Source organism: Gossypium raimondii, chromosome 13 (genome assembly GCF_025698545.1).
Source record: "Gossypium raimondii isolate GPD5lz chromosome 13, ASM2569854v1, whole genome shotgun sequence".
Lineage (NCBI taxonomy): Eukaryota > Viridiplantae > Streptophyta > Magnoliopsida > Malvales > Malvaceae > Gossypium > Gossypium raimondii.
In genome coordinates, this window is record NC_068577.1 from 468603 (window position 1) to 486002 (window position 17400).

Below are 17400 nucleotides of genomic sequence, written 5' to 3' on the forward strand. Positions count from 1 at the left end.
AGTTGCCACCGATGATCGATGACCAAAAAGACAAAAGTGAATAATTTAGTGATCATTTTGTAACTTTTCATAATTAAATGACAAAAAATTACGTAATTTAGTCTTTAATTATTTCTTTTGGACATTGATTATTTAATAACTAATAATATTCAATAATTGACATTAAAAATTGTTTGTATGATGTAGTCATTGTCATGACCCAAAAGATGTACACATAAAAGAGTCACAATCGGCCTCTACCAAATTGATTTTAGAAAGTAGACACTAACTCTTTAAAATATAATTGTTGTATCTTAATTTATAAGTTATTATATTATTATATAAGAATAATTTTCTTTTGGTAGATAAAGATTATTTCTTTCTAAATAATCTTTCAAAATTATTAAATAATAAATAAATTTTTTTGTAATTTGCAGTACAAAATTAAGTGATTGTTAACGTGTTTGAGGCGAACCTCGATGAACGGAGTAAATAAGGGCTTTAGACCTCTTTTAGTTAAATGGTATCATTATGATTATAGTGCCTCTTAAATGTCAATTGTTCAATTTAGTTCCTTCCTGGCTTTTATTTAAATGGAACAATTGTAATTTAGACCCTTTTCAAATAATTAAATTCAATTTGAGTTATTTTAATGTAAAATATTTTAGCTTTGTCCCTATTTTTTAATTTTATCTTGGCTCTTCATCACATAATTCATGACTTCGCCTGATACCGTAAGACCCAATGTTAATATTTTAAGTATTCAAATCTCGGATCGCTTATGAACAAAGTTTGGAAAAAAAGATGATGAAATATTGACCTTGTAGTGGTATAAGAGCAAGAAAGTAATATTATAAAAAGATTGGAGATTATAAGTTAAACACTTGGAATTATCGAAAAGTTGTTGCAGGAAGTTCGGTAATTCGATCGCCTTAGCTTACCTTCAAAGATACTTCACCAAAATCCCCACACTGTCGGATTCGTTTTGAAAGAAGAGTATGTGAAATCCATCATACTCTAGAGCTCTCAAAGGGGCCATGCAAAGAGGCTTCGAAAGAAAATTGCATGAAGTTCCCACAATGTCTCATTGGCTTCACTTTGATATTTTAATCTTTAATCATTTTATTTTATATAAAAATTGAACTGATAAAAATTGATTTCAAATTATTTCTATTTCTTTTCAATTTTATTGTAATTATTAATTTTGTGTGTAATTTTTGTAATTCAATTGTTAAAGTATGTAGTTTGATACATAATTATTGTTGTTAATTTATGATAGCTATGAATGGGATGCATTGAGTTTGAAATATTTTAAGTAAATTATCAAATTTTATAATATTAGTTAAAATTAAAAGAATATATATTTACTCTCTTTTTCTCTTTCTATATTGATTAATTTGTGGACTAGGTAACGAATCTTGGTGTCCGATTATGTTATGATAATATCTACTTTTTTGATGCAATTTCTAAAAGTACATGTAGCCTACCTTAAGCCATAAGTAGAAGGATAATATGTTTCATCGCATTAAAACTTAAGTCATCTTGCATTGGTAATTGAGTTAAAACTCTATCCATAAGATTTTAAAGAAAACAAAATAAATAAAACTAATCACTGTAGTTCTGACATTATTATATAATCTTCAGTTCTTAATAATCTATACTATATATATAGAGTACAGACACTTGCAGCATGTAATAAAGCAAACCATGATGATGACCTAAATTTTATGTGAAAATATTAAACCAAGTAAGCATCATAAACAACAATCCTGTCCATGACCTTGGCCACATTATCTTTGGACTCCTTTAACACCTTGATGTTGTTTTTAAGCTTCTCACGCTTTGCAACAATGGCAGGAGATTCCACCATCACCTTCTCCATCCCATGTCCATCTGGTCCCATCAGCTCCTTCACAATCTCATCAATGCCATTGTTTACAAGATTATGAACACAGTATTGTAAATGCAATGCCATGGAATCAACCAATCTAACTTTAAATATCTTCCAATAAGCAACTGTTCTCATCTTCAGATCGAAAGCTTGTTGCAGGATCAAAACGTTGGAGTGTTGTCTGAGATGTTCGACTTGGATTTCTCCGAAACCTTGGACTTCCTTGAGACCTTGGATTTCTCCGAAACCTTGGAGATCCTCACAGGAAGGTCGCAACATCATGTTTTGGAGATCCTCACGGTAAGGTGGCAACATCATGTCTGTTCCGGTTATTTGGATTATGAAATAGTCTTGTTGGTTCATGAGCTCTTTCCACTTCCTCATGTAATCAGGGTTACATGTATAGCCTGTTAGTTTCTCCATTTCCACAATCTCTTTCACCCTATTGATTGATTGCTCCCTCAGCTTTTGAACAAGATTGTGAGCGGCTCCTTTCGCCGATACCTTGAGCTGATAATACATTTCCGAGTGGCGCGTCAAAACAGACGTCACCACATTGTCTATGTAATCCCAATACTTTTCGGTGAATTTGATAGGGAGATACGATATCCTCTCGACTTTTCTCCGGAAGATTCGAAGGAATGCTTCACAGGGAAGGAAGTTTGGTAGTTCGATCCCCTTAGCATCTTCCAAACCCTTGATCTCTTCTGTTAAAAAGTCTTTCGACAGATTACTTTCCTCGCAGTTGTGAAGTTCATCGGAGAACCGGTTCAGCATTTCTACAAACCGAGCAGTCCGTGCTTCGTGTTGTCCTCGGGTATTCATCAAATTCCCCCCTCCAAAGAAGTTTCTTGAGGGATTCTTTAGCTGCTTGAATGATCCACATCATAGCTTGAGTTGCATCAGCAATTGAAGTTAAGACCTTTGGCATTTTCTCTAGCTCTGAAACATTTTCATCCAGCTTTGCACTAATGTTTTTAACAATCTCTGGCGAGCACTTTGCAATTTCATTAGCTTGAATTTGAACAAGCTTTTGAGCCAAAACATGAACACCCACAATTGATTTATCAATACATGACAAATGTGCATTAGTTTCGAACAATCTAGCCTCTTCCTTCCTTGCTTCTTCGTAGGATTCATCACCAATCCGATTCCGAACACAAACATAACCAAGTCCTATATTCACATCATCTGCAGTAACCTTGTCAACAAGCCCTTCAGGGGCCCTACCTACTTTAGTAACCACAGCAAGAGTTCTCTCACCATTCTTGTCCACTTGTTGCGACATCCTAATGGATTCACAAGTTGAAAAATCGACCGTAGCCGACAGAACATTAAGGATAATGCTTTCCTTTGGAGTTATGTACTGCATGATAATGTCCCTGATCTGCTCATATATGTTGTTAGGCTGACCATGGACAGGAACTCTGGTAATTCCAGGAAGATCAACCATGGTAAGATCAGGAACCCCATCTTTTCTCACCACTAAAGTTAAAGGGGTGTCAGATATGCTCTTACCCGGGCCCGCAATCTCATCAGTTGCAATGTTTATGGCTGTTGCAATCTGGGGTGCCTCCACTGGGACCATTTTGCCATTGTACTCCAAGTAAAGCTCTGGCCTTGGACTTGCATGGTTCTGCAACCTGATTATGAGAGGTACCCTGGTGCAAATGCCCTGGCTACGAGGAAGGTTAACGCCAGCCAAGGATTCAAGAACACTAGACTTGCCTGATGACTGGTCTCCGACCACAACAATTGTGGGGAGCTGTATGCCTTCTTTCATCGCCATGAGCAGCCTGAGCCTGTCGATGACATCAAGCAAAGGTCGGATTTTGTCATTGAATGATGAAATAATTGGGGCTTGAGCTGCTGCTGCTGTCACCACCCTACGTCGGTCCATAGGAGGAGTTGCTGGTTGAGAATCTTCATAATCATTGATGAAACCAATGCTCCCTGAATCAGCTTCATCATAGCTACCCATTTTTTAGAAGTCGAGACAGGAGTGGGAATTGGCCAAACTTGATGTTTTAAATGGTTTTTTTGTTGGAAGTTGAAAAGCAACAAGCTCTAACTTAAGTGAAGACAAATTCAATGAAGCATGCTTGGCTTGATAATGACAATTAAAATAGGGTAAAGCACCAAAAATAGGATCATGGTGATAGCATCCTATACCAAATCCCAAGAAACATTCAGAGGAAGCTACAATGGGAATGGAAACTTTATGTTATACTTTTAATTGTAGAAAATACAACTTATATTCTGTATTGGATTGTAGAGAATAGTGATACAAGGACGCAAGAGAGGAAATAGAACAAAAGCAAATCGGGACCAATCAAACGATGAGTGCGTCGATAACAGAACAAGTTCCTACAAGAACTAGATAACGAGTATATTTTTCTCTTTATTCCTTGTTTTGTGGATTATATAACGAATATTGATGTACTATATTTTTCTCTTTATTCCTTGTTTTTGGATTATTTAACGAATATTGATGTACGATAATGCTTTGGTATTGTTTATACGTCAAAACAAATATGATATTGGATTTCTTCCCCCAAACATTTAGACTGATCAGTTATTATTCGAAAAATTTTACCTAAATACCCTATTAATAGATGAGAACATCTGTATTTAAAAATAAAAATCCAAAAAGATGATTGTATCCCAAGGCATGGAACAATATTGGAATCTTGCTACACAAAAAAGCAAAACATGCAAGAAGCAAACCATGATGATGACCCAAATTTTATGTGAAAATATTAAACCAAGTAAGCATCATAAGCAACAATCCTATCCATGATCTTGGCCACACTATCTTTGGACTCCTTTAACACCTTGATGCTGTTTTAAGCTTCTCACGCTTTGCAACAAAGTTGTACTTAAAAAATAAATAAATAAAACTACCCAATGTATAAATGTTGATAGTTAATTATTTTTGGAATCAAGATTAAATTGACATAATTTATAAATATTGAGGGTTAAAGTTGATATTATGCTAATTTTAAAAGTTGCCACCTATGATCGGTGACCAAAAAAGACAAAACTGAATAATTTAATGATAATTTTGTAACTTTTCAGAATTAAATGACAAAAAATTTACTAATAACGTTCAATAATTGACTTTAAAAAATTGTTTGTATGATGAAGTCATTGTCATGACCCAAAAGATGTACATATAAAAATGGAGTCACAATCGGCCTCTACCAAATTGATTTTAGAAAATAGACACTAACTATTTAAAATATAATTGTTGTATCTTAATTTATAAGTTATTATATTATTATATAAGCATAATTTTCTTTTGGTAGATAAAGATTATTTCTTTCTAAATAATCTTTCAAAATTATTAAAAAATCGTTGAATTTTTTTGTAATTTATAGTACAAAATTAAGTAAATGTTAACGTGTTTGAGACGAACCTCGATGAACATGTCATGCAACGCATAGCTAAAGGGGTAGATAAGGGCTTTAGACCTCTTTATCAGGCAGTAAGAATGATATGCAGGTGTTCGATAATATGTTTGAGATAAGCACAATATAGCTTTCTCGCAAGGTGCTTGTGCTGGTTTAGTATATCTGTTAATGCTTGATACTGGCTTATGATTTAAGTCTGTTATTTCTGGTACAGCTGTAACTTGTTTGTTATTTTTTGTTAACAAATTATCTAGAACACCTGAACTGCTATAAGTAGCCTAGGTGCTACTCTTCATTCTGCATGCTTAAAAAATGTTGAATAAGAAATAGAGTGTTACACTCAAAATCTCTCTCACTTGTTCTTCTTTTTCCTTCTTTTTTATTCTGTTATTTGTGATTTCTTTCTAATTCATAAACATCATGATTTCTTCATCTTTTATGTTTTGCTTTCAGAATACATCAATGTTATAGTTTCTTTTATAATATACGCAGCTTTTCGACATGGTATCAGAGCTTCGGAATTGATGATAATCAGCTGTGATTTGCGTCTGCCGTGTGTTTGATTAAATGTCTCTGTAAGCAGAATCTCTTGTTCTTCAGCTATTATTTTGTTCTTGAGTGATCTTTGGCTGCGATGTCTGTCAATAATTCTGAACAAAATGAATCGTTGAATAATGAAACTGTGAATCCTGCTTTTGAGGTCAAATCTGATGTTAGTAAATCATTTACTGCCATTTTGACCAAGAAAATATCTCTGTTGATTGATGAAAGCAATTTTCTGTCATGGAAATAGCATGTTTACCTAACTTTGAAAACACATAGGCTACAAAGTTATGTAGAAGGAACTATAGCTATTCCTCCTAGGGTGATTAACACTGATTCGGGGGTACAAACAGAAAATCCTGCTTTTGTTTCGTATGAGCAGCAAGATTCTGCTCTTGCGTCATGGTTGATGTCCTCAGTCAGTCCTTCTCTACATACACATCTGGTTGGCTTGCACTCTGCTTTTGAAATATGGAATAAGCTGAATCAGATATTTGCTCTTCACTCACGAACTAAGAGAATGCAGTATAGATGCATGTTGCATAATGTTAAGAAGCAAGATAAGACAATGAGAGAATATCTAGCAGAAATTAAGCATATCTGTGATGTGTTGTCTGGATGTGGTCAAAATATTCATGAGGAGGAACAACAATCTGCTATTCTTAACGGTTTACCTATCGAATATGAGAACATTGTTTCAATTATTACTTCTACTCAGCAGCCTTATGATCTTCAGGGAGTTGTTTCAGCTTTGTTGGATGCAGAGGCGAGGATAAAACTTCAGGGAAATGTCATGAGTATAACTGCTAATATAGCCGTGCAGCAGTAACTCCCGGTAAACAGCAGTGATAGTACTAAGTCGAATGATCAGACTCTTAATTCTAGCTCTGAAGGTATGAATGTTCAGACCAGACTATATTATCAAGGTAATGGCGGGTTTAGGCCACGTGGTAGAGGAGGAAGGTACTCAAATAATTCGAGACCCCAATGTCAATTATGTGGTAAGATAGGGCATTTGGTCTCTAAATGTTTTCATCGGTTTAATGCTTCATTCACTGGTATTTCTGACTCTACTGCTACTAATTCTCAGTCATCAAACTATGTTAAGCCTTTTGAAGGTGTGAATGGTTTTTATTGTTATCCTGGTCCCACTACTGGTTTTACTATGTTTAGTCCTCAAGTTGGACATCCTGGTTTTACTGGGTTGAATACTCAAAGTAATCTTGCTGGTTCTGGAGGACTTAATGTGTCTGCACATATACCTTCTACTGGAATGCCTCCTACCCATGCTGGTACTTCACATTTTGCTGCATATAACTGCAGTATGCCGATAGTCAGCAATCTCAGTCCTGCAAACCCTTATGTTATGTCCTGTAACAATGGTAATCCTTTTGTTAGTGGTGCTGGCTCTTTGTGTTCAGGTTCTACTCAAGCTAGTTCAGAAGGTAATCGAATCTCTAAGTGTTTGCAAGCTACACCAGCAGTGGTTGCAGATCCGGCTTGGTCCCACTACTGGTTTTACTATGTTTAGTCCTCAAGTTGGACATCCTGGTTTTACTGGGTTGAATACTCAAAGTAATCTTGCTGGTTCTGGAGGACTTAATGTGTCTGCACATATACCTTCTACTGGAATGCCTCCTACCCATGCTGGTACTTCACATTTTGCTGCATATAACTGCAGTATGCCGATAGTCAGCAATCTCAGTCCTGCAAACCCTTATGTTATGTCCTGTAACAATGGTAATCCTTTTGTTAGTGGTGCTGGCTCTTTGTGTTCAGGTTCTACTCAAGCTAGTTCAGAAGGTAATCGAATCTCTAAGTGTTTGCAAGCTACACCAGCAGTGGTTGCAGATCCGGCTTGGTACCCAGATACTGGTGCAACTGGGCATCTTACACATGATTCCACATGCTTACAGCACTCTAATCCTGTTACAGCTATAGTTCAAGTCGGTAATGGTTCTTGTATCCCTATTATAAATACTGGTACTGCAACTTTTTCTACTGATCAAAAAGAACTGCACTTAAACAAATTGTTTTATGCTCCTGATATTACCAAAAATTTAATTTCAGTATCCCAATTCACCAAAGACAATAATGTATCATTTGAATTTTTTCCCAAATATTGTGTTGTTAAATATCTCACTACGCAGGCTGTTCTGGCACAATGAGTTGAAGTTGATGGTCTCTACAAATTGGATGTGAATCAGAAATTCAGTGCTCTTTCGTATCTCTCGTCTGATCTTTCATGCTTTACCACTAGTGTTAGTTCAAATAATAATGATTGTGTGAAATGTAAAAGTTTAACTTCTCATGAGTTGTGGCATCGTAGGCTAGGACACACTTCGACACACAATCTTGCACATCTAGCTTCCACATCTGCTCTTCCTGTTAAAGTTCTCAAGGATTTTCCATTATGTGTTGCTTGTCAATATGGAAAAAGTCATAAACTACCATTTACATCATCAACCACTGAGTATACTTCTCCTTTACAACTTATTCACTGTGATGTTTGGGGACCAGCTCCATGTGTGTCTTCTGGGTATAAATACTATATTTCATTCATCGATGCATATTCAAGACATGTTTGGATTTTTCTTTTGAAACAGAAGTCTGAGGCTCTGTCTGCATTTCTTGTGTTCAAAAAGCAAGTTGAAACAATGTTTGATAAAAAGATTAAGGCGTTGCAAACTGATAGTGGTGGAGAGTTTAGATCATTTGTACAGTACTTGCAATCATTTGGCATACAACATAGATTAACCTGTCCTCATACTTCTGAACAGAATGGTTTAATTGAACGAAGACATAGACAAATTGTAGAAATAGGTCTTACTTTACTTGCACAAAGTTCCATGCCTTTAATATATTGGTCTGATGCTTTTACTTACGCTGTTAATATAATAAACATCTTACCTTCCAAGGCTATAAATAATAAAACTCCTTTTGAAAAATTGTATCAAGTTAAGCCTGATTACTCTCTTATTCGTGTGTTTGGATGTCGTTGTTTTCCCTTGTTGACACCTTATAATCACAATAAACTGCAGTTTCGGTCTATATCTTGCGTTTTTTTGGGCACGGTTGCTAATCATAAGGGTTATAAGTGTCTTGCACCTAATGGTCGAGTGTATATATCTCGACATGTTAAGTTTCAGGAAGATATTTTTCCTTTTTCACTAAAGGATGACATGCGCATTTCTTCACATTATTCACACACTCCATTTACTACAGTTCATTTACCTATTGTTTCGCCACCTGATTTAACTACTAATACTAATTTTTGCTCTTCATTGCAGCAGTCTAAATCGCCATCACTAATATCTACTCCTCCTCCATCTCATTCTCCAAATTCTGGTTTTACTCCGTTCAACTCTCAAAATAATGATTCTAACATAAATTGCACTTCCTCATCTCAGAATCACTCACCTAATTTTTCACACGATGGGCACCAGTCTCAAAGTTTGCCAAATTCTGCATCTGCACCTTCATTTGAAGTGCAGTCTCAAGATATACCAAACCCGTCCCAACTTAATAGTCACCCCATGATCACAAGGGGCAAGTCAGGTATTGTAAAACTGAAAATTATCACTTATCAAGTTACTAATATACCTTTTTCTCCTGTAGATATTCATGAAGCTATGCGGTTTCCTCAATGGCAACAAGCCGTTCATGATGAACTTGATGCTTTAGTGAGAAATTAAACTTGGGACTTAGCTTCCTTACCACCAAATCGACATACTGTGGGATGCAAGTGGTTGTTCAAGGTAAAGAAACGAGCTGATGGTACTGTGGATCGATTCAAAGCTCGGCTGGTTGCCAAGGGTTATGCTCAGAAAATAAGCTTCGACTTTCATGACACGTTCAGTCCAGTCATAAAAGCAAATACTGTTCGCACTCTCCTTTCCTTGGCAGTTACTCATGGTTGGGAATTGAGGCAAGTAGATGTCAACAATGCCTTCCTCAATGGAGATCTTGTTGAGGAAGTATATATGCAACAACCCCCCGGTTTTGAGCAGCGAAATATCGAAGGTCAACCTCTTGTTTGCAAACTACGAAAGGCCCTTTATGGTCTCAAACAAGCGCCGAGAGCTTGGTTTCAAAAGCTCAAAGATTTTTTGTGTTCCAATCTGAATTTTCAAGCTTCATGTACTGACCATTCTTTATTCACACGTCAAAATGAAGGAACTAGGGTATGGTGTCTGGTATATGTTGATGACATTATTCTCACTGGTAGCAATTCGAAGGAACTGAGTGATGTTAGTCATCAGTTAAACAAAGCGTTTTCCCTTAAGGATTTGGGACCTTTGCATTATTTTCTTGAAGTAGAAGTGCATAGACGTAATGGAACTCTACATCTATCGCAGAAAAAGTATATTCGTGAGTTAATCAATTGTGCTGAGATGACTTCTGCTGGCTCAGTACCCACTCCAATGGTCGTGTCTCCTACTCTCACTTCAACTGATGGTCAATTGTTACCTACGTCCAAGGCTGTTTTATATAGAAGCATTGTGGGTGGACTTCAATATGCATGTCTTACCCGTCCCGATATAGCCTTTGCTGTAAACAAACTCAGTCAGTTCATGCATTCTCCAACTGACAAGCACTGGGTGGCAGTCAAACTACTACTACGATATCTTCAAGGAACTATCGAGTTTGGCCTTTATTACACTCCAGCGGATCAGGTTGATATTGCAGCTTTTTCAGATTCGGATTGGGGCAGCTCTCTTGAAGATAGGAGGTCTACTTCTGGTTTCTGTATCTACATAGGTGGCAACCTCATTGGTTGGTCATCCAAGAAGCAGCATGTAGTGGCACGCTCCACATCTGAGGCAGAATTTCGAAGTGTCGCCAATACTGCGGCTGACATCGTTTGGTTCATTCATATTCTGACTGATCTTGGAGAGAAGTGTTGTGGAATTCCAACTATATGGTGCGACAATTCTGGTGCTGTCTAGATATCAGCAAATCCTGTTCTTCATTCCAAGATGAAACATGTTGAACTTGATCTTCATTTTGTCCGGGAAAAAGTAGTAAAGGGTGATCTTCAAATCAATCATATTGCTGCACACAATCAAGTTGCGGATCTATTCACTAAACCTTTAAGTGAATCTCAATTTGTTGCGCTGCGATCAAAGCTTGGATTATGTCAACTCTGCTCAGTATCCACGGCTTTTGTTTTCTCGGAGGAGGAGAAAACAGGGGGAATATCAGGCAGTAAGAATGATATGCAGGTGTTCGATAATATGTTTGAGATAAGCACAATATAGCTTTCTCGCAAGGTGCTTGTGCTGGTTTAGTATATCTGTTAATGCTTGATACTGGCTTATGATTTAAGTCTGTTATTTCTGGTACAGCTGTAACTTGTTTGTTATTTTTTGTTAACAAATTATCTAGAACACCTGAACTGCTATAAGTAGCCTAGGTGCTACTCTTCATTCTGCATGCTTAAAAAATGTTGAATAAGAAATAGAGTGTTACACTCAAAATCTCTCTCACTTGTTCTTCTTTTTCCTTCTTTTTTATTCTGTTATTTGTGATTTCTTTCTAATTCATAAACATCATGATTTCTTCATCTTTTATGTTTTGCTTTCAGAATACATCAATGTTATAGTTTCTTTTATAATATACGCAGCTTTTCGACACTCTTTTAGTTAAATGGTATCATTATGATTATAGTGCCTCTTAAATATCAATTGTTCAATTTAGTTCCTTTCTAGCTTTTATTTAAATGGAACAATTGTAATTTAGACCCTTTTCAAATATTTAAATTTAATTTGAGTTATTTTAATGTAAAATATTTTAGCTTTGTCCCTATTTTTTAATTTTATCTTGGCTCTTTATCACATAATTCATGACTTACTTTGATACCATGAGATTTAATGTTAATATTTAAGTATTCAAATCTCGGATCGTTTATGAACAAAGTTTCGAAAGAAAGATCATGGAATATTGACCTTGCAGCTGTATAAAAGCTAGAAAGTAATATTATAAAAAGATTGGAGATTATAAATTAAACACTTGGAATTATCGAAAAGTTGTTGCAAGAAGTTCGGTAGTTCGATCCCCTTAGCTTACCTTCAATACTTCACCAATTTAGACACCGAAATCCCCACACTGTCAGATTCGCTTTGAGAGTATGTGAAATCCATTATACTCTAGAGCTCTCAAAGGGACCATGCAAAGAGGCTTCGAAAGAAAATTGTATGAAGTTCCCACAATGTCTCATTGGCTTCATTTTGATATTTTAACCTTTAATCATTTTATTTTATATAAAAAATTGAACTCATAAAAATTTGATTTCAAATTATTCCAATTTTTATTTTTCAATTTTTAGTGTAAATATTGATTTTTGTGTAATTATTTGTAATTCAATTGTTAAAGTATGTAGTTTTTTGATACAAAATTATTGTTGTTAATTTAGGATAGCTATGAATGGGATACATTGAGTTTGAAATATTTCAAGTAATTTATATCAAATTTTATAACATTAGTTAAAATTAAAAGAATATATATTTACTCTCTTTTTTTTCTCTTTGTATCTTGCTTTGTGGATAAGATATCGAATATTGGTGCCTGATTATGTTCTGATAATATCTGCTTTTTTCGAAATAATGTCTAGAAGTACTTGTAGCCCCTTTTAAGCCATAAATAGAAGGATAATATGCTTCTGCGCACAAAAACTTATATCTTCCTGCATTGACAATTAAGTTAAGACTCGATTGGCAAGATTTTAAAGAAAACAAAATAAATAAAAACTAATCCCCCAATTTACCATCCACAGTAGTCCTGACATTATTATATAATCTTCAATTCTTTATAATCTATGCTATATATATAGAGTACAGACACTTGCAGCATGTAATAAAGCAAACCATGATGATGACCTAAATTTTATGTGAAAATATTAAACCAAGTAAGCATCATAAACAACAATCCTGTCCATGACCTTGGCCACACTATCTTTGGACTCCTTTAACACCTTGATGCTGTTTTTAAGCTTCTCACGCTTTGCAACAATGGCAGGAGATTCCACCAGCATCATCTTTATCCCATGTCCATCTGGTCCCATCAGCTCCTTCATAATCTCATCAATGTCATTGTGTACAAGATTATGAACATGGTATTGCAAATGCAATGCCATGGAATCAACCAATCTCACCTTAAATATCTTCCAATAAGCAACCATTCTCATCTTCAGGGCGAAAGCTTGTTGCAGGGTCGAAACATTCGAGTGTTGTCTGAGATGTTCGACTTGGATTTTCCCAAAACCTTGGAGATCCACACTGCAAGGCAGCGGCCGCATGTTTGTTCCAGATATTTGGTTTATGAAATGGTCTTGTTCCTTCATGAGCTTATTCCACTCCATCAAGTAATCAGGGTTACATGTATAGCCTGTTAGCTTCTCCATTTCTACAATCTCTTTCACCCTATTGATTGATTGCTCCCTCAGCTTTTGAACAAGGTTGTGAGCAGCTCCTTTCGTGAATACCTTGAGGTGATAATACATTTCCCAGTGGCTCGTCAAAACAGACATCACCACATCGTCTATGTAATCCCAATACTTTTCGGTGAACTTGATAGGGAGATACGATATCCTCTCGACTTTTCTCCGTAAGATCTGAAGGAATGCTTCAAAGGGAAGGAAGTTCGTAGTTCGATCCCTTAGCATCTTCCAAACCCTTGATCTCTTCTGTTAAAAAGTCTTTTGATAGATTACTTTCCTCGCAGTTGTGAAGCTCATCGGACAACCGGTTCAGCATTTCGACAAACCGTGCAGTCCCGTGCTTCGTGTTGTCCTCGGGGTATTCATCAAATTCCCCCCTCCAAAGAAGCTTCTTGAGGGATTCTTTAGCTGCTTGAATGATCCTCATCATAGCTTGAGTGGCATCAGCAATAGAAGTTAAGGCCTTTGGCATTTCTCTAGCTCTGAAACATTTGCATCCAGCTTTGCACTAATGTTTTAACAATCTCTGGCAAGCACTTTGCAATTGCATTAGCTTGAATTCGGACAAGCTTTTGAGCCAAAACATGAACACCCACAATTGATTTATCAATACATGACAAATGTGCATTAGTTTGAACAATCTAGCCTCTTCCTTCCTTGCTTCTTCATAGGATTCATCACCAATCCGATTCGAACACAAACATAACCAAGTCCTATATTCACATCATCTGCAGTAACCTTGTCAACAAGCCCTTCGGGGCCCTATCTACTTTAGTAACCACAGCAAGAGTTCTCTCACCATTCTTGTCCACTTGTTGCGACATCCTAATGGATTCACAAGTTGAAAAATCAACCGTAGCCGACAGAACATTAAGGATAATGCTTTCCTTTGGTGTTATGTACTGCATGATGATGTCCCGGATCTGCTCATATATGTTGTCAGGCTGACCATGGACAGGAACTCTGGTAATTCCAGGAAGATCAACCATGGTAAGATCAGGAACCCCATCTTTTCTCACCACCAAAGTCAAAGGGATGTCAGATATGCTCTTACCCGGGCCTGCAATCTCATCAGTTGCAATGTTTATGGCTGTTGCAATCTGGGGTTCCTCCACTGGGACCATTTTGCCATTGTACTCCAAGTAGAGCTCTGGCCTTGGCCTTGCATGGTTCTGCAACCTGATTATGAGAGGTACCCTGGTGCAAATGCCCTGGCTACGAGGAAGGTTAACACCAGCCAAGGATTCAAGAACACTAGACTTGCCTGATGACTGGTCTCCAACCACAACAATTGTGGGGAGCTGTATGCCTTCTTTCATCACCATGACCAGCCTGAGCCTGTCGATGACATCAAGCAAAGGTCGGATTTTGTCATTGTATGATGAAATAATTGGGGCTTGAGCTGCTGCTGCTCCCACCACATTAGGTTGTTCCATAGGAGGAGTTGCTGGTTGAGAATCTTCATAATCAATGATGACATCAATGCTCCCTGAATCAGATTCATCATCGCTGCCCATTTTTTAGAAGTCGAGACAGGAGTGGGAAGTGGCCAAACTTGATGTTTTTGATGGTTTTTTTGTTGGAAGTTGGAAAGCAATAAACTTAAACTAAAGTGAAGACAAATTCAATGAAGCATGTTTGGCTTTATAATGAAAATTAAAATAGGGTAAAGCACAATAAAGCGATAGCATCCTATACCAAACCCCAAGAAACAATCAAAGGAAGCTACAATGGGAATGGAAAACTTTAGGTTATACTTTGAATTGTAGAAAATACATCTTATATTCCGTATTGGATTGTAGAAAATAATGATACAAGGACAGAAGAGAGGAAACAGAACAAAATCAAATCGTGACCAACCAAAAGATGAGTGTGTCGATGACAGAAAGTTCGAAACATAAACATCCCCACTAATTCCTACAGGAACTAGACAGCAGAACTATATGAAACAATGTATTCACATTGAAGTTTCGGATAGATGTCACGTACAAGCCATGTTGCCATTAACTCATATGCTCTTTGTGTCAAATGAACTCCATCCCAACTAAGCCGTTCATTAGGGTTTTCGCATCCCAACCATGAAAAGAGCTTTTCCATTTTCTTGAAGCAATCTACCAAATATAACACCTCAAGTGGTTATTTGTGTTAATCCATTCTGAACATTGTTATTATACCTGATTACCTCACCAGGAGGCCTCATTAGACCAACCGCTCGATCATGGAGGTCTCGCCTGCATGATAGCTCAACCAACTAAAGACACTCACGTGCCTTGTCACACGACCCACCACAAGGTCATATCAAGATCCACTCAGGACCTGTTCCTATCACATCTAGTAGAGGCTCCATCACTCGACCATTAAGTCTACAAGAATAATCTATCTTCAACCTCTGCTAGCAGCTCTTGACACTCACGTGTGAGCCACCTTCAACCTCTTCCACCACATCCTATATCAACAAACATATATATATATATATATAGGAAAGATGCTAACCTTTGTTACCATGACAAGTTGCATTGAAATTGCTAAACATCCAGTCAAGTTGTATACTTAAAGATATGCCGGTAGGCACAAAAGAAACATTCCACTTGGCTAAATCTTCTGCAGACATGGCAGTAGCTCCGGCAAACGCGAAATTAAGCCCATAATCAAATAATCCATCTTTGTTTAAGTAAGGATCAAGAAAAGGAATTCCAGCAGATAGTGCTGTTCAAATGTTCAAAACACGAAACAACAAACACACTGGTTAAAAAAAAAGTTAATTAAACCAACAAAAATCAATACAAATATAATCATTAATCATCTTCCTAAACCTTTCTAGTTTGGGGTTGACACTTTTTTAGAGAAAAAAGTTAATTAAACCAACAAAAATCAATGCAAATATAATCATTAATCATCTTCCTAAACCTTTCTAGTATGGGGTTGACACTTTTTTAGAGAAAAAAGCGATGGATTCTTCTCCAAGCAATGACCCCAACGTGTATGGTCTCAGTGAAGCTGTTGATTAGAAATTAGTATTTTACCTATATAATCAATTTAGTCTTTATTCTTAAAAAAAAAAATTAACTCTCAACATTTACAAATTGTATAATTTAGTCTCTCTCTTTTTGTAGTTTTGCTTTTCGATTGAAGATTAGTTTTAAAGGAATAAGAAAAGATCAAAAGTATTATCTTGGATTTCTGGTGCTCCTATTTTTTATATATTTTAATCAAATTTAGCTAATAAATTTATTTTTAGCTTTTTAGATAAAAGGGTGAAGAAAAACAAAGTTGTAAAAATTAAATTAAATTACACAATGTGTAAATGTTGAGAGTTAATTTTTTAGAATCAAGACTAAATTGACATAATTTATAAATATCGAGAGCTAAAGTTGATATTATAACTAATTTTAAAAGTTAACCGATGACCAAAGACAAAAAAGATAAAACTGAATAATTTTATGACTATTTACGTAATTTAGTATTTAATTATTTGTTTTTGACCATTGATTATTTAATAACTAATAACTTTCAATAATTGACATTAAAAATTTGTTTGTTTGATGAAGTCATTATCATGACCAAAAGATGTACACACAAAAATAGAGTCACAATCGGCCTCTAATAAATTGAATTTAGAAAGTAGACACCAACTATTTAAAGAGAAATTTATTTAAAATATAATTGTTGTATCTTAATTTATAAGTTATTATATTATTATATAAGCATAACTTTTTAGATAATATTTTGAAATTATTAAATAATCGTTGAATTTTTTGACACATTTTATTGTTATTTATGGTACAAAATTAAATGAATGTTAAACGTGTTCCAGGCGAATCTCGATCAACATGTCATGCAAGGCAGAGCTAAAGCGGCATGTAAGCTTTAGACCTTTAAATGGTATAATTATGATTATAGTGCCTCTTATTTGTTCAATTTAGTTCCTTTCTAGCTTTTATTTAAATTGAATAATTGTAATTTAGACCCTTTTCAAATGTTTAAATTTAATTTGAGTTACTTCAATGCAACATATTTTAGCTTTGCCCCCTGTTTTTTTTAATTTCATCTTAGCTCCTCATTATATAATTTCTTACTTCACCTCTAATATCGTGAGACCCAATGTTCATACTTCAAGTATTTAAATCTCTGATCGT

The 17400-nt window shown here is 35.8% G+C and overlaps 2 pseudogenes; both read right to left on the bottom strand.

Moving 5' to 3' along the window:
* Window positions 1-1605: 1605 nt before the first annotated feature.
* On the bottom strand, window positions 1606-4081 carry LOC128036027 (dynamin-related protein 4C-like; annotated as a pseudogene).
* A 517-nt stretch (window positions 4082-4598) lies between these two features.
* LOC128036030 (dynamin-related protein 4C-like) lies at window positions 4599-15353 on the bottom strand (annotated as a pseudogene).
* Window positions 15354-17400: the final 2047 nt, after the last annotated feature.